The sequence below is a fragment of the Acinonyx jubatus genome, chromosome D1, assembly GCF_027475565.1.
Source record: "Acinonyx jubatus isolate Ajub_Pintada_27869175 chromosome D1, VMU_Ajub_asm_v1.0, whole genome shotgun sequence".
Taxonomy (NCBI): domain Eukaryota; kingdom Metazoa; phylum Chordata; class Mammalia; order Carnivora; family Felidae; genus Acinonyx; species Acinonyx jubatus.
Window position 1 is genome coordinate 1,951,209 of NC_069390.1, and position 24,606 is coordinate 1,975,814.

Here is a 24,606-nt window from a genome sequence, read left to right on the forward strand (position 1 = left end):
GGCCACCTTCTCGCCACGTCCTCCCCCTGTCCTTCCTCTGCGTCCCCGTTTGTCCAAATTTCCTGTATAGGGACACCCGCCATAGTGCAGTGGGATCCACGCCAGCAGCCTTGTCGGAACTGACCTCTTTAAGGCCCTTCTCGAAACGTCTGAGGTGCTGGGGTCGACAGTGCTAGTGTGTGAGTTGCAGGGACTCAGTTCAGCCCCTGACTCAGGATCAGGTGCATTATTAACATCGTGGGTGTTGCCGGGTCACTTTCGAGGGCTCCCTTCCTGGCACCCCTGCGGGCTATCACCGGCCACCCGGGCAGGGCTCTGTCTTGTCAGCCGAGCGAAGCGGGTTTTCTCCCCTGCGGCACCAGTGACATCGGGGGCCAGACCGTGCTTTGTCGAGGGCTCAGCTTCCCTGGCCTCTTCTGGGGCCAGCGTGGTGACCAGAGAAAGGTCTCCCCTGGGCAAAATCGCTTCCAGTTGAAGACCACTAGGCCAAGGGGATACCTCAGGGTTCATTTTGCCGCATTCGTTTTACCGTTCGTACCCCTTTCTGTAGGGATCTTGATGTACCTGGTTCTCTGAGTCCTTTGACAGTAAGCTGACCACTCTGGAGACCGTGGCCCCGAAATGTGTGCCATGTTTTTCCTAAAAACAAAAGTCCCCCTTTTACAGCGCCCTGCACATGAAACGTGGGTCCAGCCCTCTCTCCAAACCCACCTGTGCCAGTGGACGTGACCCTGCCCTTCATAGCTGTTCGCGGTGAATGTTGCCATCAGCTGTCCTGTCCCCGGAGCCTTCTTGAACCTGGAACATTTCCAGTTTCCGCCTTTTATGGCGTTCGCGTTTTCTGCGGGCCACAGTTCTGCCACTTCTTAGGGATTTGCAGGATGTTTCCCTTGTAGTTAGATTCAGGTTGTGCCTTCCAGCTGGAACATTCCATCAGCGACATGGTATCCTTCTTGGGGTGACCCACCCCAGGACATTTGATTCTCTCTGCCCCGAAATGGGGTGTGACTTTAATCACCCGCCGAAGACTTGTCCTACTTTGCTTTGTAACCGATAAGCGACAGGGAAATTGTGCAAGGCTATGAGCACATCTGGTCCCTTATTTTAAGGTTTTTTTTAAATGTTTATTTTATTTTTGAGACAGACAGTGCAAGCAGGGAAGGGGCAGAAAGGGTGACACAGAATCCGAAGCAGGCTCCAGGCTCTGAGCTGTCAGCACAGAGCCCAACATGGGGCTCAAACCCACGGACCGTGAGATCATGACCTGAGCTGAAGCCGGTCGCTTAACCGACTGAGCCACCCAGGCGCCCTTCCTGTTCCCTGTTTTAAAACATCTCTCAGATGCAGATTTTCTGGAACCGTCTTGATTATGGTGGCTGATGCCCTCTCAGCTCTAGCACACCTCCCACAGAAGTACTAGGAGCTGCCTTCCAGCCGGAATGGTATTTATTCCAAGAGAAGACATCTCCGGGTCGTTGTGTGGGAAAACCTCCCTTCTCCCCCATCTGTCTGTTTCTGGGACTTATTGTCTGTATGCATGGGCTCATGGATTTTTTTTATTATAATTCTTTAGTGTCCTTAATTATTTTGATATTCAAATTGTCCCAGATTTGGCCAACAGAAGCCTTTTCAAGCTGGCTTCTGTGTCCTTGGGACATGCTCACATTTTTTTTTTTAGCATTTTTTATGTTTATTTTTAGAGACAAAGAAAGAGCGTGAGCGGGGGAGGGGCAGAGAGAGAGGGGGAGGCACAGACTCTGAAGCAGACTCCAGGCTCCGAGCTGTCGGCACAGAGCCCATTGCGGGGCTCGAACGCACGAACAGTGAGATCATGACCTGAGCTGAAGTTAGACACTCAACCAACTGAGCCACCCAGGTGCCCCAATAGTTCAACTTTTTATTTTTATTTTCATTTTATTTTATTTTATTTTATTTTATTTTATTTTATTTTATTTTATTTTTTAAATGTTTATTTATTTTTGAGAGAGACAGAGAGAGAGAGAGTGAGCTGGGGAGGGGCAGAGAGAGAGAGGGAGACACAGAATGTGAAGAAGCTCCAGGCTCCGAGCCATCCGCACGGAGCTCGACGCGGGGCTAGAACCCACAAACCACGAGATCCTGACCTGAGCTGAAATGGGACACTTAAATGAGCCACCCAGGTGCCCCCCTCTTTTTTTTTTAGCATTTATGTTCTGGTATAAGAAGAGTCAAGCTAATTTCATACACCCTCTGCTCCAGCCCCAGAATCGGCCAATTTTCCAAGGAGCCCCTTTTCCCCAGGGGAGGAAATGACTGGAAACCAAACTCTGGGCCCTGCACAGCCTGCAGAGAAGCCGGGATGTTCTGGTTGCCTCGTCCTTGGGCTGTCACATCAAACCTGCTGAGGAGGGTGAGGGTTTGCCTGTCATTCCCCGCCTCCTCCCACTCAAGATCACGGGCGTTTGATCAAATACTGTCGTCTCCACGCGCTTGGATTAGTGATGTTCTCCTCTCTCCTTTCGATGTGGTTTTTTTTCGCTCATTTGAAAATGAGTTCGGCACATTTCTTTTTTCTAACTTGCTTTTTAAAACGCCACTCTATCGAAGTACAATTTACGTACCTAAAATTCACCCATTTGTGATGTAATTTCAGTAAACTTACTGACTGACGCAATCATCACCACCATTTAGGTTTAGAATATCCGCCACCCACTCAGTTGGTTGAGCATCTGACTTCGGCTCAGGTCGTGATCTCACAGTCCGTGAGTTCAAGCCCCGCGTCGGGCTCCGTGCTGACGGCTTGGAGCCTGGAGCCTGCTTTGGATTCTCTGTCTCCCTCTCTCTGCCCCTCCCCTGCTCATGCTCTCTGTCTCAAGAATGAAAAAACATTAAAAAAATTTTTAGAATATCCACCACCCACTGTAAGACCCACTGTGCCCACTTAGAGTTAATCCCTGTTCCCACGTCCGGCCCCCAGCACCCCCTCATCTACTTCCTGGTGGTGGCCATGGATTTACCTCCTCTGGAGAATTTAAGTGGAATCGTATAAAGGGCGCCTGGGGGCTCAGTTGGTTAAGCGTCTGACCCTTGATTTCAGCCCAACTCATGATCTCACGGTTCATGAGTTGGAGCCCCAGTGTCAGCACAGAGCCTGCTTGGGACTCTCTTTCTCTCCCTCTCTCTGTGCCCCTCCTGCTCACTCATGCATTCTCTCTCTCTCAAAAGAAAAAATAAATAAATAAAAATAGACATTAAAAAAATAAATGGAATTGTATAAAATGTAATCTTCGTTCACCCAAATTATAGCACATAAAAGTATTCCATTTTATTGTCTTTTTAAAATTTTTTTAGTGGGGGAGAACACAAGCAGGGGAGAGGCAGAGAGAGGGGGACAGAGGATCTGAAGTGGGTTCCGAGCTGACAGGCTGACGGCAGCGAGCCCGACGCGGGGCTCAAACTCACGGACTGCAAGATCATGACCTGAGTCAAAGTCGGACGCTCAACCGACTGGGCCACCGAGGTGCCCCTGTTCCATTTTGTTGTTAAAAAGTAAAAAGTATTCATTATGTGGATAAAACACATTTTGTTCATCTGTGCAAATGATGAACATTTTGGCGATTATACGTAACGTGGTTATGAATTGTGTGTTCACAGGCTCACACGTCTCCTGGAGGGACACCTAGCAGTGGAATTGCTCAGGTGGTAACTTCCTTTTTATATTTATTTTTGAGAGAGAGAAAGAGAGAGCGAGAGAGAGAGCACGAGCAGGGCAGGGGCAGAAAGAGAGGGAGACACAGAACTTGAAGCAGGCTCCTGGCTCTGAGCTGTCAGCACAGAGCCTGACTTGGGGCTCAGTCCCACGAGCTGTGAGATCATGACCTGAGCCGAAGTCGGACGCTCAACCGACGGAGCCCCCCAGACGCCCCTCAAGTGGTAACCTCATGTTTAAGTTTTTGAGGGATTGCCGGACTGTTTTCCAAAACGGATGTGCCATTTTATATTCCCACCCACAACCCGTGAGGATTTCTGTTTGTCCATACCCTTCTTAGTATTTCTTATCGTAGCCATTCGGGTAAGGGTGAAGGAGCATCTCGTTGAGGCTTTGATTTGCATCTCCCTGATGGCTCATGATGTTGAGCATCTTTTCTTGTGCCCGTTGATCGTTTGTGTATCTTTTTTTGAAGAAACGTCTGTTCAGCTCCTCCATCCTTTTCTACAAGTGAGAATATTTGTCCCTTTATTTTTGAGTTGTAGGAGTTCTTCGTAGATTCTAGCCACAATCCCTTATCGGATACGTGATTTGCAAATATTTTCTCCCATCTGTGGGTTTCTTGTTGCTTTCTTTAGAATGTCCTTTAAAGCACAAAGCTTTGATTTCGATAATGTCCAGTGTATCTTTTCTCGTTGCCCACTCCTTTGGTGTTAGGTCTTAAAAAACACGGCCAAATCTGTTCGTGAAGATCTATCCCAATGTTTCCTTCTAAGAGCTTTGTTACATCTTGGTCTTTGATCCAGTTTGAGTTAATTTTTGTACCCGGTATAAGGGAGTGGTCCAACTTAATTCTTTTCATATTGTTCCAGCACACCATTTGTCCCCGAGGTGATTCTTTCCCCCATGAATACTTTCAGCACCCAAGACAAAAATCACTTGATGATGGATATAAGGCTTTGTTTTTTAGACTCTCATCCTATCCTATTGGTCTAAATGTCTTACCTTAAGCCAGTACCACACTGTTTTGAATGCTATTACTCTGTAGCAAGTTTTTAAATTGAGAAGTCTAACCCCCCCCCTCCAACTTTCTTCTTTCTCAAGATGACTTCGACTATTCTAGGTCATTGGAACTTCCATATGAATTTTAGAATCAGCTTGTCAATTTGTACAAAGAATTCAGCTGGGCTTCTGGTGAGTATTGTGCTCAGTCCGTAGGTCAGGTTGGGGGAGTCCTGACAACACGGCAACATTATCTTCCAATCCATGAACATGGGATGTCTTTGACTTATTTAGATCTTTTATTTCAGTAATATTTTGTGGTTTTCAGAGTACAAGTTTTGCATTTCTTCTGCTCAGTTTATTTCTGAGTATTTTTTCTTTCTTTATTGTGGCAAAGTAGATCTAAAATAACATTTACCATTTTAGCCATTTTTAAGTGTCTAAGTCTGTGGCAGGAAGCACGTTTACATTGTTGTGCTTTATTCTTTTTTGATACTTTTGTACATGAAACTTCTTTCTTGATTTCATTTTCTGATTGTTTATTGAAAGTATGTAGACCTACAATTGATTTTTGTGTACTAACATATCTTGCCATCTTGCTGAACTTGCTCCTTATTCATAATAAGTTTTGGTGGATTTCTTGGGATTTTCTATATATAGAATCATGTTATCTGTGAATAGAAATACTTTCACTTCTTTCTTTCCAAACCGGATGCATTTATTTTTCTTGCCTAATTGTCCTGTATCGAACCTCCAACATAGTGAATAGACGTGGTGGGAACAGACATCTTTGTCTTGTTACAGATCTTAAGAGGAAAGCACTTAGTCTCTCACCACTAAGTACCATGTTAGTTCTGGTTTTTTACTATATGCCTTTTTATCAGACTGAGGAAGTTCCTTTCTGTTCCTGGTATACTAAAGCCCTGTTTTATCATCCCGGAAGAGTATTGAATTTTACCAAATGCTTTTTCTGTGTCTTTTCTTCGACCGATAATCATGTAGTTTTTGCCCTTTATTTTACTGATACGGTGCATTAGATTCATTGATGTTGAGATGTTAATCCAACCTTGCATTCCTGGAACAAATCCCACTTGGTCATAGTGTATAATCCTTTCTTTCTAGTGCTGGATTGTATTTGCTGGTATTTTGTTGAGCATTTTGCATCTATTTTGATAGGAGTTGCTGTTCGCCAGTTCTCTGTTCTTGCCACATTTTTTCCTGGTTTGGTAGCAGGGCAATGTCACCCTTGCAGAGTGTGTTGGGGGCGTTTCCTCCTCCCGTTCTACTCTCCTTTTTGGAAGAGTTTATAAAGAATTTTTATTCTTTAAGTTCTTGGTAGAATTTATCAGTGAAACCATCTGGGCCTTGTGGGCTTTTGTTTGTGGGTAGTGTCTTGATTACTAATTCAATCTCTTTATTTGTTATAGATACATTCAGATTTTCTACTTATTTCTGATCGGTTGTAGTAGTTTTTTTTTTTCTTTTTACTTTCTAGGAATTTGTCCATTTTATCAAAGTTGTATAATTTATTGTTATGAAATTGTGTGTAGCATTCATTTAAATCTTTTTTATTTCTGCAAAGCCATTTCTAATTGTAGCAATCTGAGTTTTCTCTCCCTCATTAGCGTAGCCAGTGGTTTCCCAATTTTGTTGATCTTTCAAATAATGAATGTTTGGTTTCATTGACTCTATTATTTTTCCGTCCCCTATTTCATTAATTCCCACTATAATCTTTATTATTTAATTTCTTATTCTCGCTTTAGGGTTAGGTTTTTTTTCTTTTTTTTCTTCTAGTTTCCTCCAGTGGAGAGTTAGGTGAATGATGCGAGTTCTCTTTTCTTTTTTAATGTGGGCCTCTACAGCCATAAATTTCCCTTTTAGCACTGTTGTAACTGTATCCCAGAAGTTCTGGTATTTTGTGGTTTCATTTTCATTCATCTCAAGATATTTTCTAATTTTTCTTATGAATTCTTCTTTGATATATTGGTCAGTTAAGAGTATGTTGTTTAGGGGTGCTGGGTGGCTCAGTCGGTTGAGCGTCTGACTTCAGCTCAGGTCATGATCTCACGGCTTGTGGGTTCGAGCCCCACGTCGGGCTCTGGACTGACACCTCAGAGCCTGGAGCCTGCTTCAGAATCTGTGTCTCTGTCTTTCTCTGCCCCTCCCCTGCTCACGCGCTGTCTCTCTCCCTTGAAAATAAATTTAAAAAAAATTTTTTTAAAGAGTACATTGTTTAAATGCCACATATTTCTACTTTTATTCCATGGTGTTAGAAAACACAGTATTATAATCCTTTAGAATGTATTGAAGTTTGTCTTCTGGGACAGCAATATGTTCCCTCTTGGAGAATGCTCCATGGGCACTTGAAAAGACCAAATATTCTTTGGTTGTTGTTCGTGTTCTGCAGTCATCCATTGGGTATAGCGGATTTATTGTTCATATCTTCTCTTTCCTTGTTGATATTCCCCTTTTTTGTTCTATGCATCATTGCAAGTGGCATACTGAAGTCTCAAACAGTTGTCACACGGGCTGTTTCTGTGGCCACTGTGATTTCAGCGTAACACCCCCGTATGTGTGGTTGCTGTTCACATGATCTGTCTTTTTCCATCCCTTTGCTTTCAATCTGTTTGTGTACTTGAACCTCAAGTATGCCTGCTATAGACAGTGTCTCACTGGACTTCATTTTTTAATCCAGTCTGATTAGCTCTGCCTTTTGATGGTTTGATCCACCCATGTTCAATGTTACTGATACAGTTGGATTGATGTCTGCCCCTTACTTTTTGTTTTCTATCTGCTGTATTTTTTTTTCTTCCTCTCTTTCTCCTTTACTGCTTTCTTATGCATTTAGTGAATATTTTCTAATATAGTTTTTAAGATTTTTCTAAATAGTTCTTCACTATTTCCTTAGTGGTTGTTCTTATATTCATCATCTACATCTTAACTTCAGATTTACACTCACCTAAGCCTGGTTAGATACAGAAGTTGCCCCGATATTCCTTTATTCCGTTTTACCCATTTCTGTGATATTATCGTTAAATATATTTATGTATATTTTTGTTACAAGCCCAAAGGTGTATACAGTGTTTGTCCTATTAACCTTCTTTTTTTTTTAATTTTTTTTTTTCAACGTTTATTTATTTTTGGGACAGAGAGAGACAGAGCATGAACGGGGGAGGGGCAGAGAGAGAGGGAGACACAGAATCGGAAACAGGCTCCAGGCTCCGAGCCATCAGCCCAGAGCCTGACGCGGGGCTCAAACTCACAGACCGCGAGATCGTGACCTGGCTGAAGTCAGACGCTCAACCGACTGCGCCACCCAGGCGCCCCTGTGCTATTAACCTTCTTAATGAACATTTTTGATCCTTTTCATTTCTTCCCGTGGATTCGAATTACCCATGGGTGGCCTTTCCTTAGCTCAATACAGCTTTGCAACAACCAACCTGCTTTGAGTTGGCATTGACAAATATATTACATTCTCTATGGTACAAGCCAACAATACAACTAAATACACGTTTTATACATTTGCTCTCTAAATTAGTTCTGAGAAATGGGAAGAAACACGCATTTATATTTTCCCATGTTATTACATAATTACCTTTATGGATACTTTTCATTTTCTATCTGCGAATTCGATTTCCTATGCGGAGTCACTCCCTGCCTGAAAAATGTCCTTCCACAGTTCTTGTAAACTGGATGACTAACAAGGAATTCTCTGTTTTTATCTATCTGGGAATGTCTGTATTCTGTTTTCCTTGTAAAAGATAATCTTTCTGGATGCAAGATTCTTTTAATTTTTTTTTTCCTCTAGATACGTTACCTCACTGCTTTCTGGGCACCATTGTTTCTGATGAAAAGTCACCCATTAATTTTTGTTGCAGCGCTCCCTTTGTCCTATTCCCGCTTTCGTGATTTTTCTCCTTGTCTTTGGGTTTCGGCGCTTTGACTACGATGTCATCTTCAAATAGCGACAGTTTCCTTTGTTCTTTTTTTTTAAATTGTATTTCTTTTGGGGGGGGGTTGCTTCCCTAACACTGTTGTACATAACGCTGCTACAGCCACGATGATACAAGTCCCTGCTTTCAATTCCTTTGAGATTATACCCAGACGTGGAATTGCTGGATCATATGGTAATTCTAATTTTAATGTTTTGAGGAACCACTGTAGCATTTTCCGTAGAGGCTGCACCATTTCACATCCCTCCCAGCAGCACATAACAACTTCCCCACTTCCTCACGAACACTTGTCTTTCTCTGTTCATTAAAAAAAATATATTATTCTTATAATAGCACCCCCCCCGTGGGTGTGAAGTGGTATCTTGTTGCGGTTTTGATTAGCATTTGCTTGATGACTCGTGATTTGACCATTTTCTCAAGTGCTTACTGACCATCTGTTTATTCTGCTGGGACAAATGTCTATTCAAGTCCTCTGCCCAGTTTTGAGTTTTTGTTTTGTTTTGGTTGTTGTTGAGTTGTAGGAGACCTTTATATATTCTGGATATTACACAGTTTTCTTTTTTTCCCGATATGTATGTCTTTTATTGGCTTTTCTTGTGTTATTGCAGTGGCTATAACTTCCAGTACTCTGTTGAATAAGAATGATGCGTGAACATCTTTGCCTTGTTCTTGATCTTAAGAGGAAGTCAGTCTTTCACTGTTAAGTATAATGTTAGGTACAAGTTTTTTTGTTTTGTTTTGTTTTTCGGTAGACAGCGTTTATCAAATTGAAGATGTTCCCTTTTCTATTTTTTTCTGAGTGTTTTTGTCATGAAAAGGTGTTGGATTTTTGTCAAATGCTCTTTATGCATCAGCTGATATGACCATGTGATTTTTATTATTTACCTATTGATATCGTACATTACATTGCACAATTTTGAATACTGAAACAACTTTGCATTCCTAGAACAGATCCCACTGGTCATGGCGGATATTGCTTTTCATATATTGCTGAATTCTGTTTGCTAACGTTTTAAAGGGACTTTTCCATCTATATTCATGAGGGATATTTGTACTTTCCTGCTTTGGTACTATCTTTGGTTTTGTTATCAGGGAAATTCTATATAAAATGAATTGAAAAGTAGTCCCTCCTAGTCTGTTTTTTGGAAGAAATTGTGTGGCATTATAATTAATTCTTTCTTAAAAATTTGGGTGAAATCTCCAGTGAAGCCATCCGTACCTGGGAATCCCTTCTTCTGAATTTTTAAATTAAAATTTTAATCTCCTGAAAAAAATTTAATCTCCTGAAGTTATAGGGCTATAAAAATGACCTATTTCCTATTGGGTAAGTTGTAATGGGTGCTTTTGCGGAATTGATCCATTTCATCTAAGTGGTCGTGTATATGTGTGTGGAGTTGTTCTGAAATATTCTCTTGATATCCTTTTGATGTCTTCAGTGTTTCTGAGGGAGTAGTTTTGTAGAGTTCTCTTAGAGTCGCCCTAGGTATTACAATATAAATATGTCATTTATCATATTCTGGTATCAGTGCTTTGCCTCTTTAAGTGAAGAGTTGAAACCTTACTTCCCGTTAGTTCCTGTTACCTTTTTGAAAATTTATTGAACAAATTGTATGTGCAGTATTGTGGAAGTGTAAGGTGTACAGCATTCCTATGATATACTTATATGCTGTAATATGGTTGCTGATGTATCTATCTCCGTGTGTAACTATAATATGACATTATGCTCATTATACTGTGCCTTAAATCTCTACAGCTTATTTACTATTCATTATAATTTTGTCCCTTAAACCGTCACTCTTATCCCTCCCTGAGCCCCCACCCCATTCCCTGGTAATCACCATGTTCCTGTCTTTTACAGATTTGGGTTTTTTTTTTTTTTTTTGATTCCACACGTAAGTGATATCATACAGTACTTGTCTTTGACTTATCTCAATTAGCATAATGTGCCCAAGGTCCATCCATGTCATTGCAAAATGGCAGGATATCTTTCCTTCCTCGTGGCTGAATAATATTCCACTCTGTATATGTATCTTTTTAATCCACTCATCCATTGATGGGCATTTGGGTTGTTTCCATATTTCGGCTACTGTGAATAATGCTGTGATACACATAGAAGTGTATATATCTCCTTGAAATCAAACTATTTTCATCTCCTTTGGATATATACTTAGGAGTGGAATTCTTGGATTGTATTATCTACTTTTAAATTTTTGAGGAACCCTCATACTGCTTTCCATGGTGGCTGGACCAATTTAGATCAGCACCAACAATGTATAAGGCTTCCTTTTTCATCACGTCCTTGTAAGTACCTGTTGTCTCTTCTTGATGATAGCCATTCGAACAGGTGTGAGGTGATGGCTCATCTTGGTTTTGATTTTGCATTTCCCTGATGATTAGCAATGTTGAGCATCTTTTCATGTGTCTGCTCGTCAGTTTTCTTAAAAGTAGGCTCCACACCCAGCGTGGAGCCCACCACGGGGCTTGGACTCACAACCCTGAGATCAAGATCTGAGCTGAGATCAAGAGTCAGATGCTTAACTGACTGGGCCGCCCAGGTGCCCCTGCTGGTCATTTTTATGTCCTCTTCAAAGAAATGTCTAATTTAGTTCAGTCTGTTTTTTAGTCAAATTGCTTGGGGTTTTATTTTATTGAGTTCACTGGGTTCTTTGTATATTTTGGCATCATGTCTCCCAAATTATTGCCACAACCAATATGGGTGATCTTCTTCCCTATGTTTTCTCCTTGGAGCTTTTTGTTATCAGGTCTACTGTTTAAGTCTTGGATCCATTTCAAGTTAATTTGTGTGAGTGGCGTGAGATAGGGATCTAGTTTCATTGTTCTACACGTGTTTCTCCAGTTTTCCCAACACCATTTGCTAAAGAGATTGCCCTTTACCCATTGAGTACTCTTGGCTCCCTTGTTCAATATTAGTTGACCATATATGCTGGCATTCAATTCTGGGCTCTCTGTTCTGTTCCATTGGTCGATGCGTCTATTTTTGTGCCAGTACCATACAGCTTTTACTACTATGGCTTTGAACTAGTTCAAACTAGTTATAGTTTTAATCACACATACACACACACACGGTGATGTTATAAACTAGTTTATAGTGATACCTCCAGCTTTGTTCTTTTTTCTCAGGATCGCTTTGGCTACTGGGGGTCTTTGTGATTCCACACCAATTTTAGGAGTGTTTCTTCTATTTTTGTGAATAATGTCTTTGGTATTTTGATGGGGATTGTGCTTAATATGTGGATGGCTTGGAGTAGGATGGCCATTTTAACAGTATTAAGTCTTCTGATCCTGAACATAGGATGTCTTCCCATTTGTTTGTGTGTTCTTTTTTTTTTTTTTTCTTCAGCAAAGGTATGTAGGTTTCTTTGTATAGACCTTTTACTTCTTTGGTTAAATTTATTCCTATTTTCATTTTTTACACAATTTGGAACGGGACAGTTTTATTTCTCAGATGCTTCCTCATTAGTGTAAAGGAATGCGATTGATTTTTGTATGTTGATTTTTGTCTCCTGCCACGTTGATGAAATCACTGATCAATTGCACTTTTTTTTGACTAATTCTTTGGGATTTCCTATATACCGCAATAATGACAATTTTACGTCTTCCTTTCCAATTCGGATTCCTTTTATTTCTTTGTCTTGCCTGATTGCTCTAGTTGGGACTTCTAGTACTTTACTGGATAGGAGTCGTGAGAGTGGGCATCCTTGCTTTGTTCCTGGCCTCAAGGGATACGCTTTCAATTTCTCTCCATTGAGTATAATGTTAGCTGTGGGTTTGTCATGTGTGGCCTGTATTGTATTGTATTGTATTGTATTGTATTGTATTGTATTGTATTGTATTGTATTGTATGTTCCTTCTAAACCCAGTCTGTTAAGGGTGTTTATCATGAAAGGATGTTGCACCTTGTCAAATGCACCTATGGAGATGGTCGTGCGACTTTTATCTTCCATTATTGCTGGGTGACATAGATGTTTATTGATTTGTGTACATTGAACCATGCTTGCATCCCAAGGGGTAAAATCTCACTTGGTCACAGTGTTTAATGTTTTTAACGTGTTCTTGAATTCGATTTGTTAATAGTTTGTTGAGAACTTTTGCATCTATATTCATCAGAGATATTAGTCTATAGTTTTCTTTGGATGTGATGTCTTTATCTGGTTTTGGTCCCAAGGTAACACTGGCCGTGTAGAATGAGTTTGCAAATGTACCCTCCTCCACATTCACTCCCTCTTGTCCCCATGGTTTTGGATGACAAATGCACCGCCATTCAAATCAGTGTTTCTCTGGAATTAGTGTGCCAGTTTTCTCCTCCCGTAAGATTTTGTCTTTAGTTTTCAGCAGCTTATAATGTGTCTTGGCATACGTTTGTTTGGATTTATGCTCTGTATTCACTTGGCTTCTTGAATGTGGAGGACTGTATCTTTCACCAAATTTAGGGAGTTTTCAACCGTTATTTCTTCGAGAATAATTTTTGTCTCACTTTCTCCTCCCCTTTGGGACTCCAAGGACAGAAATGGTAGCTCTTTTGTTATTGTCAAACAGGTCCCTGAGATTTTGCTTTTTATTCTCAGTCGATTTTCTGTTATTCAGATTAAGTCAATTCTATTGATCTAGCCCTAGCCCCAAGTTCACTGATTGTATCCTCTGTCATCCCTACTCCACACTGGAGTCCCCTCAGTGAGGTTGATTTTGTTATTGTATTTTTCAATATTTACATTTTAATAGCTTCTGTTTCTTTGCTGTGATCTTCGGGGTTGTTTTTTGTTTTTTTTTTTTTTTTTCGTTTGTGTCAACAAAATTTGTAATTGCTTCTTAAAGCACTTTTATAATGATGTCTTTAAACCTTCTCCAGTAATTCTGACACTTGTTTTGGTGACAGCATTTCTTGACTATCTCTTTTCCTTCATGTTGTGACTATCTTGATTCTTGGCATGGCAAGTGATTTTTGTTTGTACCCTGAAAATTTTAGAGATTATATTACGAGACTCTGGATCATACATACATATGTGCCTGTGTATAAAAACATAGCTATTTTTTGCAGACCGTTCCCCTGTTGAGGTGTAGCAAGAGGGCCAGGTAGACACGAATGTTGAGCCTCCCCCCAGGACCTCCCACCCAATCCCACTGCAGAAAACGTAGGGCACTGCCTTTCGCTACTTCATTATAAGGGGGTGAGTAAAAGTTCGGTTCCCTTTTGCCTGCAAACACCTTCTCGCCAGCTCACACTGTCACATTGCCTGGGTGACACATAAGATGGGCTCCCTAATGGATCCCCTGACACCAGAACAGGGCGAGGCATTAAGCAGACTGCCACACAGCTTCGTCATGTGGGCACGTGACTTCACTCGGCAGTAACAGTTCAACATTCCACTCTTCACAATTGACAAAACGAGGCAGAGAATCAACAGGGACACAGCAGACACGAATACCGTTATTTTACTCTTGAATTGTCTGTCATTGCCGAATTGCCTAGTCCATTCTGTCAGCTCTTGCTTAATGGATTTTAGGACTCCGTTAGCTGCATATATGATTTTTATTTCTTTATAACTTTCACGGTACGTGACTTTTATTTCTTGCCGATGAAGTGACCCTTTTATCATTATAAATGTCCCTTGTTGGCTCCAGCAAGAGTTTGTTTTTAAAAAGTCAGTTTTGCCTGGGGCGCCTGGGTGGCTCAGTTGATTAAGCGCCTGACTTTGGCTCAGGTCACGATCTCCCAGTTCATGGGTTCTAGCCCCACGTCGGGCTCTGACAGCTCAGAGCCTAGAGCCTGCTTCAGATTCTGTGTCTCCTTCTCTCTCAGTTCCTCCCCAGCTCACGCTCTGTCTCTCTCTCTCTCTCAAAAATAAATAAAGATTAAAAAAAAATTTTAAGTCAGTTTTGCCTGACATTTAGTAGCAACCCCGGCTTTCTCGTGTTTAATGGTTGCATGTCATTTTTCTCCATCCATTTACTTTGAACCTATTTGTGTCTTTGAACATATAATGTATCTATTGTAGGCAGTATATACTTGGTTCCTGTTCCAGGCAGTCTGGCCATCTCTGCTTCTTTATTGAGAGTTTAATCCACTTATAGTTAATATAATTACCGATATAGTAGGACTTACATCTGCCATTTGCTACTTGTCTTCTGTATGTGTCCTGTCTCCTTTATTCCACTCTTCCTCCCTTACTGCCTCCTGTTGTATTGAACAGATATGTTTTAGGGAGCCAGTCTAAGTCCTTTGCTAGGATCTTTGTCCTGTTTTCAAGTTGTTTTCTTAGCAGTACAGCCTGGGGATTATAGTAAGCATCTCAACTGGAAACCACCTACTTCAGGTCAATACTGAATATGTCTTCAAATGTCTTTGTCTGGCCCTCCCTCCTCTCCCATTCGGGACTCGAATTGTACAGATGTTGCTACTCCTAATGCGTCAAACAGGCTTCAGGCTGCGTTTGGTTTTTCTTTTATGTTCTTCGGGACGAGCCATCTTTCCCAATCTATCTTCAGGTTTATTGATCCTTTCATTCTCCTACCAGCACACCTCTGCTGTGCAGCCCCTCTGGGTTTTCATCTAAGTTACTGTATCCCACAGCCCCACAACTTCCATTTGGTTTGTTTCATAAACCGTTATCTATTCATTGATAGCCTCCATCTGATGAGTCCCTGCCATCACCCTTCCCTCGGATTCTTCACATGTGGTTTCTTTTCATCTTTTGACCGTGTTTATGATGGCTGCTTTGAAGTGTTGGCCTGTGAAGGCCAACATGTTAGTGCCCCACCCCCGAGATCACTTCTGTTGACTGCTCTTTATTCCTGCTTAAGGGTTACACTCCTGGTTTCTTTGTATGTCTTACAATTTTTCGTTAAAATTTTTTTTCATTTTTCCATGATTATAGGAACTCCAGATTCTGCTTCTCTCCCCCGCCCCCCTAATCCGGGGTGATTATGCTGCTGGGTCTCCTGTAGGCTTGTTTACTCCCAGCCTTCAGAAATTCTGCAGCTCGTGACCTCCTGCAACACATAGTCACTGGTATCTCTGCTTGGGGCTTTTTTTCTTTCTTTCTTTCCTTAATGTGCTTTTTTTAAGCCTGGCTTTCTTCATGTCACCCCTGGATCAGCATAGCCCAGCGGTCAGGCCGCGATTGGTCAGAAGCGTTGTTCGAGCCACCGGAGCCAATGAGGCGCCCCTCCGTTCGCTGAGGTGATCTGCGTGTGAGTTGAGACATTCAAAGTTCAGGCAGTTTACAAGTCTTTCATGGTGGCTCCTCTGCACCCACATGGAGCCCCACGGTCAGCCGGGGATAAGCAGATAACAGTTGTCCTCGCTCGTCTCTCTTGAGGGTGCGTGCCATCTGCCAGATCTCAGGAATCCCTTGAAAAATTCTTGCGGGGCCGTAGCTTGTCCCAACCAGTACTGCAGCCTCTGGTAGCTGTGGAATCAGCATTCCCCAGTTATCTACCAATTTGCCCCTGGGATCACTGTGGTTGGACGTGGTCCGTGGGGTCTCCCACGAGGCTCCCAGTCCGGCTGGCCCTCTCTGTTGGCACAAAGACCGAAGATCCTCGAGGCCACTGAGCCACCGAGCTCAGGGCCGGAGGTGGGGGCGGGGGGGGGGGGCTTGGGAGCAGCCCAGAGTGAAATTGCCACAGGCCGTGCTGTTCTTACTGAGGTTCAAGAGCTCTTTCTTGAATAAGCACTCTTCAACCTGACGTGTGCCTTCGGTTCATTTCTGGAGTCCTTACGTGGTTGTTTCTGACAATTTTGTCCAGTTCTACCGTTGCCTTTTAGGGACAAATTTTGTCCAAGTCCCCATTGCACGTTTCCAGAGGTGTGCTACATGTCACCAATTTAATGTAGTTTAACTTTTTTTTGTTAAACTCAGAGGTTTTTTTGTTAAGCTTCAGAGGTTTCTGAAGCTGGGAGACGTGGGTAGTTTCTGGAAGGTGGCCTTGCTCACCATCCTGCGGCCAGCATCTTGGTCGTTTCTAGCATTCTGTAATTGCAGGTAATGGCGCCCTTTGCACGTCGTTGGAGGTGTATCCTTAAGGTAAATTCCGAGAAGTGGGATCACTAGGTTGGAATACAAATGTGCGTTCAGATTGGTTAGATGTTGCTGAACCCCCCAGCACAGGGATCGTGCCATTTTGCACTCCCAGCAGCAGTGGGAGGCTGTTCCCATGTGGCTTCACCAAAGGAGTAGGGCATCGATACTGAATTTGTATCCCTCCGATAGGTAACGCATGGTATCTTGAGTCAGCTGTAGCTTGCGTCCTTCGCGTTACCGGTGAAACCGCAATCTTTTCCTAAGCGTAAGGGCCATTTTCACCTATTTCCCGAACTGTTCATATATTTTGTCTATTTTTCTACGACCACGTTGGCTCTTTACTCCTCCCAGTTCTAGGTTTGGTGTGGATCACTGCCATCAGCCTTCTGTCGGTGACACATGTTGCAATGATTTCCTCCCATTTTGTCATCTTTTAATTTGGCTTCAGGTATTTTTTTTTTTCCTATGCAAACGTTTGTCTCAATGTACTTGTAATCAAATGTAGATTTTTAGAGGCAGGAAGCTCTTCTACCGGGTTTGGTTTATAGAGGGATTCATGGTGTCATTCTAGTTTTTGGGCAGTTTGATCAAGGAGGCGTCCATCCGTTTGTATCTTCGCGAGTTTTTAACAGGAAGGATAGGTTGATAAATTCTTACGCATCATCACGTTTCGTCTTAAACCTATTCGTATGGGGAAATACGTGAAGTTTTTGTACCAGCCCTCACAAATAATGTTGGCCTTTTATTTCCATGTTCCACTTTTATCAGGTTTATATTTCAGTGTTACACTTGCTTATAAAAAGTATTCGGAAGCTTTCCTTCATTTTCTGTGCTCTGAAACAATATATGTAGTACTAAGGCTCCAGTCTCTAAAAGGTTTTGGGAGAATTCCCCTGTGAAACTTTCTTTCACAAGGGAAAGATGTGGCACTTTCTTTCAAGGCAGTTCCTTGGTATTTTTTTTTCTTTTCTCTTTCTTTTTTGAAAATCAGTGTGCGTAAGCTTTCTATTTCTGCTGAGATCAATTTTAGATAAACTGTATTTTGCAAGGAAGTTATCCATTTCATCTGAGTTTTGCAAATTCTTTGCATAGAAGTGTACCAAGAAGTCTATCATTTGAAAAATGTCCTTCACAGCACTTTCTCTGGTTTGTTTTGTATGTTCTGCTCTCTTTTATCCCTAATTCAATAGTAGTTGGCCTATTTTTTCTCATGGAACCAGGATCTTTATTATATTAATTTGCTCTATTATTTTAGTGTTTTCTGCCTCATTAATTCCTTTTATCTTTGTTACTTCCTTCCTTGCACTTCCTGTTGACTTACGGTCCTTTTTTTCCCTGGCTTTTTCGGTGGTCGTGTGTATATTTTTATTTTTACTGATCTTTGTATTTACGCCAATAAGTGTGTGCTCAAAAAAGGACATTCGCTATGGTCATGGTGTCGTGTTATTTATATATGCATATATGTATATAATATATATGTTCACGAAAAACGTAACTTATGAATTACCTTCTTCAGATTTTTTATATCTTTCCTTGTTGTTCATTTAATTTGTCATATGAACGTGGAATGTTAGCCTCTCCCACATCTAATGTGTTTGTATTTCCCCCGGCATATCGGGTAGCTTCTATTTTATATACATGGTTGTTGGGTGGTTTACTAGAGAGTTGCACATAATTGTTATAACTTCATCAAGACATACAGCTTTTAGTATTAAAAGTATCCTTACTGGTCTTGTTTAATGATTTTTTTTTTAGCATTAATGATGCTTTCGTCGATATCGGAGTCACGTCCCCTGCCCTGTTGGTGTTTACGTTTACCTGATAAATCTTGACCCATTCCTGTATTTTTTCAGCCATTTCAGTCACCGAATTTTAGATGTCTTTTTTTTTTTAACTGCATAGAGTGGGGTTTTGATTTCTGAGCCGATCTAAATAGATTTTTCTTTTGAGAGGCATGTTTTTTACTGTCACTTATTAGTAGAACTGATGCATTTGTATTATCTCCTATTGAAATTATCTCCTGTGTTCTGTCATACTGATGTCGTTGCTCTGTTCTGCGTGTGTGCTCTGCTTTTTCATTAATCACTTGGGGGTTTAAGAACGTTTACATATGCTTTTCCCTAGCGGTTTCCTTTGCATTACTGGTTTCCTTCTGGCTTAATACCCCTTTTTCTCACTCGGCCCTATATTGTTTGATGTGCCGTTTTAACTGTATCTCTGGATTCCTATCTGTGATGTTTCCAAGTCCTACTATCTGTACCCTACATCGGGTACATACTGTCTACTCTCTCCTTGTCCTCTCAGACTGGTATTCTTCCTCTTGTGTCAGAACATAGGACGTTCACATTATCTTCCAGCCAAGACTCTATCTGGGTCCCCATCCAAAGTGAAATGCACAAAGCGTTCACCGTCCCTTCTCTTGCCACAGCCTGTCCATTCTCCCAGTGGTTGCACGTCGCTCCCCCTCTGGTGTGAGTCCCTGAGCCAGGACGCCGTGTGCAACATCCATACACACGTACGACAGGTTCTCCGTCACCTTGATATAGGAAGGTCAGCCTGGCTGAATGTAGGATCCTTGGCTTGCACTGGCTTAAGGGTTCTGAAACTGCCGTCCCACCATTGGTGGGAAGTCTCTCGCCAGCATGCTTCTCTTGCCTTTGTAAATTACTTCATCTTTCTGCTCGGAGGCCATCTCCTTTATTTGCAAAGTCTTACAGTTTTACTAGAAAATGTCTCAGGATCGATTATTCTAGATAAACTCCCTGCTACCCACGTGGCACCAGAAATGCAAGAGTTAGATTTTACTATTTACAGGAATTTTCTTAGGTAAGGGCTTAAGTACATTTTCTGCTGTATTATTTTCATTTTCTTCCTCAGAGACGTCCAGTGATCTGCATTTGGGGCCGCCCTTAACCATACTCACCGTTGTTTTTGTTACTTTCTTTACGTCTCTGCTTCGTTGAAGTCTTCTGCACCCCCTTATGTTTTTTAATGCGGTAATAGTCACATAATGTAAATTAATTACTTTCAAGTCCAACAATTCAGTGGCATTTAGCAGATTCACAATGTTGTCTTTGTCACTTATGGCGTATCTAGCAATTGATTGCCAGATCCAAGGTCATGTGACTTACCGCTGTGTCTTCTAAGACATTTATGGTTTTTAGTTCTTATACCTGCATATTTAGCTCTCGTATATGGTGTGAGGAAGGGGTCCAACTTCATTCTTGTGCCTGGGCTGTCCAGTTGTCCCAGCACCATTTGTTGAGGAGACTACTCTTTCCCATTGAATAGTCTTGACACCCTGCTGGAAATCAGTTGAACATATATGTGAAGGTTTATTGCTATGTTCTGTCTTATTCCGTTGGTTTCTATGTCTGTCCTTACGGCAGCACCACTTTCTTTTGAGCACTGTAGCTCTGTGTAGGTTTTGAAATTGGGAAGTGTGAGTCTTCCAACTTTCTTTTTCAACACCAGTTTAGTAAGTCAGGGCTCCCTGCAATTCCATAAACATTACGGGAACACTTTCTCCATCTCTGCTTAAAAAAATAGGGGGGCCATTAAACTTTGATAGGGAATACACTGAATCTATAGATCATGGAGTAATACTGTTATCTTAACAGTACTGTCTTCCAATCCATGAACATGGATGCTATTATAAATGAAACTTCAAGTTTTCCTCCTCGGGTTGTTCACTGCCTGTATAGAAACAAATGATTCATTGTGGGTTGACTATGTGCCCTGCAACTTTGCTGAACATATTTAGTAGCTCTAGTAGATGTTTTTCTTTTCTTTTTTCTTCTTTTGAGGATTTTTTGGCATTTTCTAGATGTAGGATTATGTCATCTATGAATAAAAGTAATTTTACTTCTTCCTTTCCAACATGGGTGTCATTTACTACTACTACTATTATTATTATTATTATTATTATTATTATTATTATTATTATTATATTATTTTGCCTAACTGCTATGGCTGAAACTTCCAGCCCATTAGAGAAAAGCAGTGGTAAAAACAGACATTCTTGTCCAATTCTTGATTTGAGGGGGAAAGTTTTAAGTCTTTTCACCAGTGAGTATGATGTTAGCTGTGGGTTTTCCATAAATGTTCTTTATCGTATTCAGGAAGTTATCTTCTATTCCTATTTCCCTAAGAATTTTTATTCTGAAAGATCATTGGACACTGACTTCTGCCATTGAGGTGCTCATGTGGGTTTTTTTCCTCTTCCTAATAACGTGATGTATGACATTGATTTTTCTTATGTTGAACCACCCTTCCATTCCTGAGTTAAGTCCCACTTGGTCATGGTATATAATCTTTTTAATATGCTGCTGGATTTGGCTTACTAGTATTTTGTTGAGGGGTTTTGCATCTATAAAGATATCAGTATCTAGCTTTCTTGTGTTGTATTTGTTTGGCTTTGACATCAGGGTAATACTAACTTTACAGGATGTATAGCCAAGTGTCCTCCCCCCCCCCCCCCCCACCGTGACCTCCTCTTTTTTGTTAGAGTTTGATTGGTTTTAATTCCTCCTTAAATGTTTGGTGTCATCATTCACCAGTGAACTCATCAGTTCCTAGAGGTTCTTCCTTAGGAGTTTGTTGACAACTGATTCAAGCATTTTCCCTGATACCGATCTGATCAGAATTTGTTTCTTCTTGAGTCAGTTTTTGTAGTTTGTGTGTTTCTAAGAATTTGTCCATTTCGTCCAAGTTATATAATTTGTTGAAGTATGACTGTGCATGGTGTTGTCTTCTAATCCTTTTTATTTCTGTAAGGCTATGTGTAACATCCCACTTTCATTTACTATTTTATTTATGTTCACGGTCTCGAATTCTTTCTTAGTCATTCTAGAATGCTAAAAGTCTGTCAGTTTGGTTGATCCTTTCAAACTCAGCCAACTTTTTATTCTGTTGATTCTGCTGTTTTTCTATCTTCTTGCACCTCTCACCAGTGTCATGTTTATTATTTGCTTCCTTCCTTCTAACTTTGGGTTTACTTTACTTTTTCTAGTTCTTTAAGCTATAAAGTTAGGTTGGTGAAGATCTTTTTTCTATCTTAAATTGGAAATTTGCAGGTATAATTTTCTCTGAGCACTGCTTTCATCGCACCCATGTTTGGGTATGTTATATTTTCATTTTCATTCATCTCAAAGTATTTTCTAATCTCCCTGATGACATCTCCTTTGACCCGTTAATTTAAAGAGTGTCTGTTTAATTTCTACCCATTTGTTAATTTTCAAGTTTTCCTTCTATTATTGATTTCTAGCCTCCTCCCATGTTGGTTAGAGAAGATACTCTGTATGACTTCAGCTGCTAAAATGTACTGAGACTGCTTTGTGGCCTCGCATGCAATCTATCTTGGAGACTCTCCCATGTGAACATGAGAATGTGAGAAGAACATATATTCTGCTGTTGTTGGGTCAAGTGTCCTCTAGATGTTTGTTAAGTCCCATGGGTTTGTAGTGTTGTTCGTATCTTTCCTTGTTGATCTTCTGTCTGCCTGTTCTATGCATTATGGAGTGTGAGGTATTGAAGTCCCCAACAATAATTATAGAACTGTCAGTGTCTTCCCCAAATTCTGTCAATGCTTGCTTCATATGTATTGGGGCTCTGTTCTTCGAAGTACATATATTCGTAATTGCTATGTCTTCTTGACCAATTGACTCCTTCCTCAATATGTAATGTCCTCCTTTGTCTCCGTTAACAATTTTTAACTTAAAGTCTATTTTCCTTGGCATTAGGATACCCACTCCACGTCTCTGTTGGATACTGTTTGCATAGAATATAATTTCCCATTCTTTCACTTCCAATCTGTTGGTCTCTTTAGGTCTAAAACGAATGTCTTGTAGACAGTGTAAGCATGTAGAATTTCTTTTTATCCATTCTGCCAGTCTCTGTCTTTTGATTGAAGAATGTAATCCATTTACACGTAATGTAACTCCTGATCAGGAAGGACTGCCAGTTTGCTGGGTTTTTTTGTATGCCTTATACCTTTTTTGTTTCTCATTCCTCTTTTACTGCCTTTTGTGTTTAACTGATTTGGGGTAGTTTACAATTATTCTCTTCTCAATCCTGTCATGTATATTTAGATGCTTTCTCAGTAGATACCATGAGGATTACACTGAACATCCTAAATTCATAAAGCTCTAGTTTGAACTGATACCAACTTGGCTTCAATAGCATATAACACACAGCTTCCGTACAGCTTCATCGCCCTCTTGTGATTGTCACAAATTATATTGTTATACGTTATGTTCCCAATAACATAGACGTGTAGTGCCTGTGTTATGTATTTGTTTTGTAAGTCACATAGGAAAAAAAGAATTACAAACTAAAAGTATGATGACATTGGCTGTTATGTTCACCCATGCAGTTCCCTCTTCCGGAATTCTTTTGTTGTACAGCTTTGAGTTACCGTCTAGTGTCCTCTCACTTCAGCCTGAAGAACTTTCTTTAGCATTTTCTGTAGGGCAGGTCTACTAGCGCTGACCTCCCTCAGCCTTAGTTTCTCTGGGAATATCTTAATTTTCCCTTGTTTATTTCTATTTATTTATTTTTTAGACAGCATGTGGGAGCAAGGGGGAGGGGCAGAGAGAGAATCCCAAGCAGGCTCCACATTCAGCACAGAGCCCAATGCGGGGCTGAGTCCCAAGAACTATGAGATCATGACCTGAGCCGAAATCAAGAGTCAGACACTCAATCAACTGAGACACCCAGGTGCTCCCCCCTTCATGGTTTTATTTTACTTTATTTTACTTTATATTTTAATTTTAATTTTATTATAATTCCAGTACAGTTAACATAACAGCGTTCAAGTGTACAAGACAGTGTCCCTCATTGTTGAAAGGTAATTTTACCAGATATAGAATCCTCGACTCCTTTTTCTCTCACCACTTGGAAAGTGTCATCCCACTCCCTTCTGGCCTCCATGCTTCCTGAGGAGACATCTGACATTGACCTTATTGTGTGTTTCCATACACGATACATCATCTCTCACTCTTTTCGTGGTTCTTTGTCTTTTAGCAGTTTGGTTATGACGTGCTCACTTTCACCTCTCCTTCCAGGAGTCTCATGATGGAAAATTTGGTATGCTTGATGGTGTCTCACAGGTCCTTAGGGTCCGTTCCTTATTCCTTCACATTTTTTCCTTCTGTTCCTTAGACTGGATAATTTCAACTGACCTATCTTTGTCTTCGCTGACTCTTCCGTCTGTTCAAACAGGCTAGTGAAACCCTCTACTGCGTTTTTCATTTTTGCTATTATGCTTTGCAGTTCCAGAATTTGTTTCATTTCTTTTTATACTTTATCTTCATTTACATTAGGTATTTGTTCATGTGTTGTTCTCCTGGTTCCCTTGACTTCTGTCTATGATTTCTTTTAGTTCTTTGAGCCTTTCTAAGAAAGTGGATTAAAAGCCTGTCTAGTATGTTTGATGTCTGTGCTTCCTCAGGAACACTAGCTGCTTGTCTTTTCTGTAAATGGGCCATACTCTGTTTCTTTACATGTTTCGTAACTTTTTGTTGAAAATTGGGTATTCTAAATATTATATGCAGCAATGCTAGATAGCAGATTCTTTCCCTTAAGACTTTTTTTTTTTTTTTTTTTTGCCGTGGGCTGTAGCTGCTTAGTGACTTCTAACGCATTTTTGTGAGATCTGTAAACTCTGTTGTGTTTGGTCTCTGAAGTTCCTTTAGTTCGTGCCCAGTTTGTATTTTCACAAAGCTTTTCCTTGGTTTCCAGGGGTCAGAAAAACAGAGGGAGAACTGGGGACAGGGAGAAATAAAAGACTCTTCCCATCTTTGCAGGTTTGCTTTGTGCGGGGGTACTTCTGCGTCCAAATGTCCAGGCTCTTCAACTCTGCCTTAGCCTTCACCTCTTGTTTGGGGCGAGCGCAGAGCTCAGCCGGTGGTGAAAGCTTGGC

General features: G+C 41.0%; 1 protein-coding gene and 1 long non-coding RNA gene across 5 annotated transcripts in view; one reads left to right on the forward strand and one right to left on the reverse strand.

Annotated features, from left to right (window-relative positions):
* The window catches only part of KCNQ1 (potassium voltage-gated channel subfamily Q member 1), a 318,704-nt gene that overhangs the window by 102,474 nt on the left and 191,624 nt on the right, over nt 1-24,606 (forward strand). The window lies entirely within an intron of this gene.
* Nucleotides 5,387-12,456, reverse strand: LOC113595481 (uncharacterized). Its single transcript, XR_003416000.2, has 2 exons — nt 8,030-12,456; nt 5,387-7,787 (listed from the first exon to the last, which is right to left on the reverse strand). It is a non-coding gene; the product is annotated as an uncharacterized LOC113595481 (long non-coding RNA).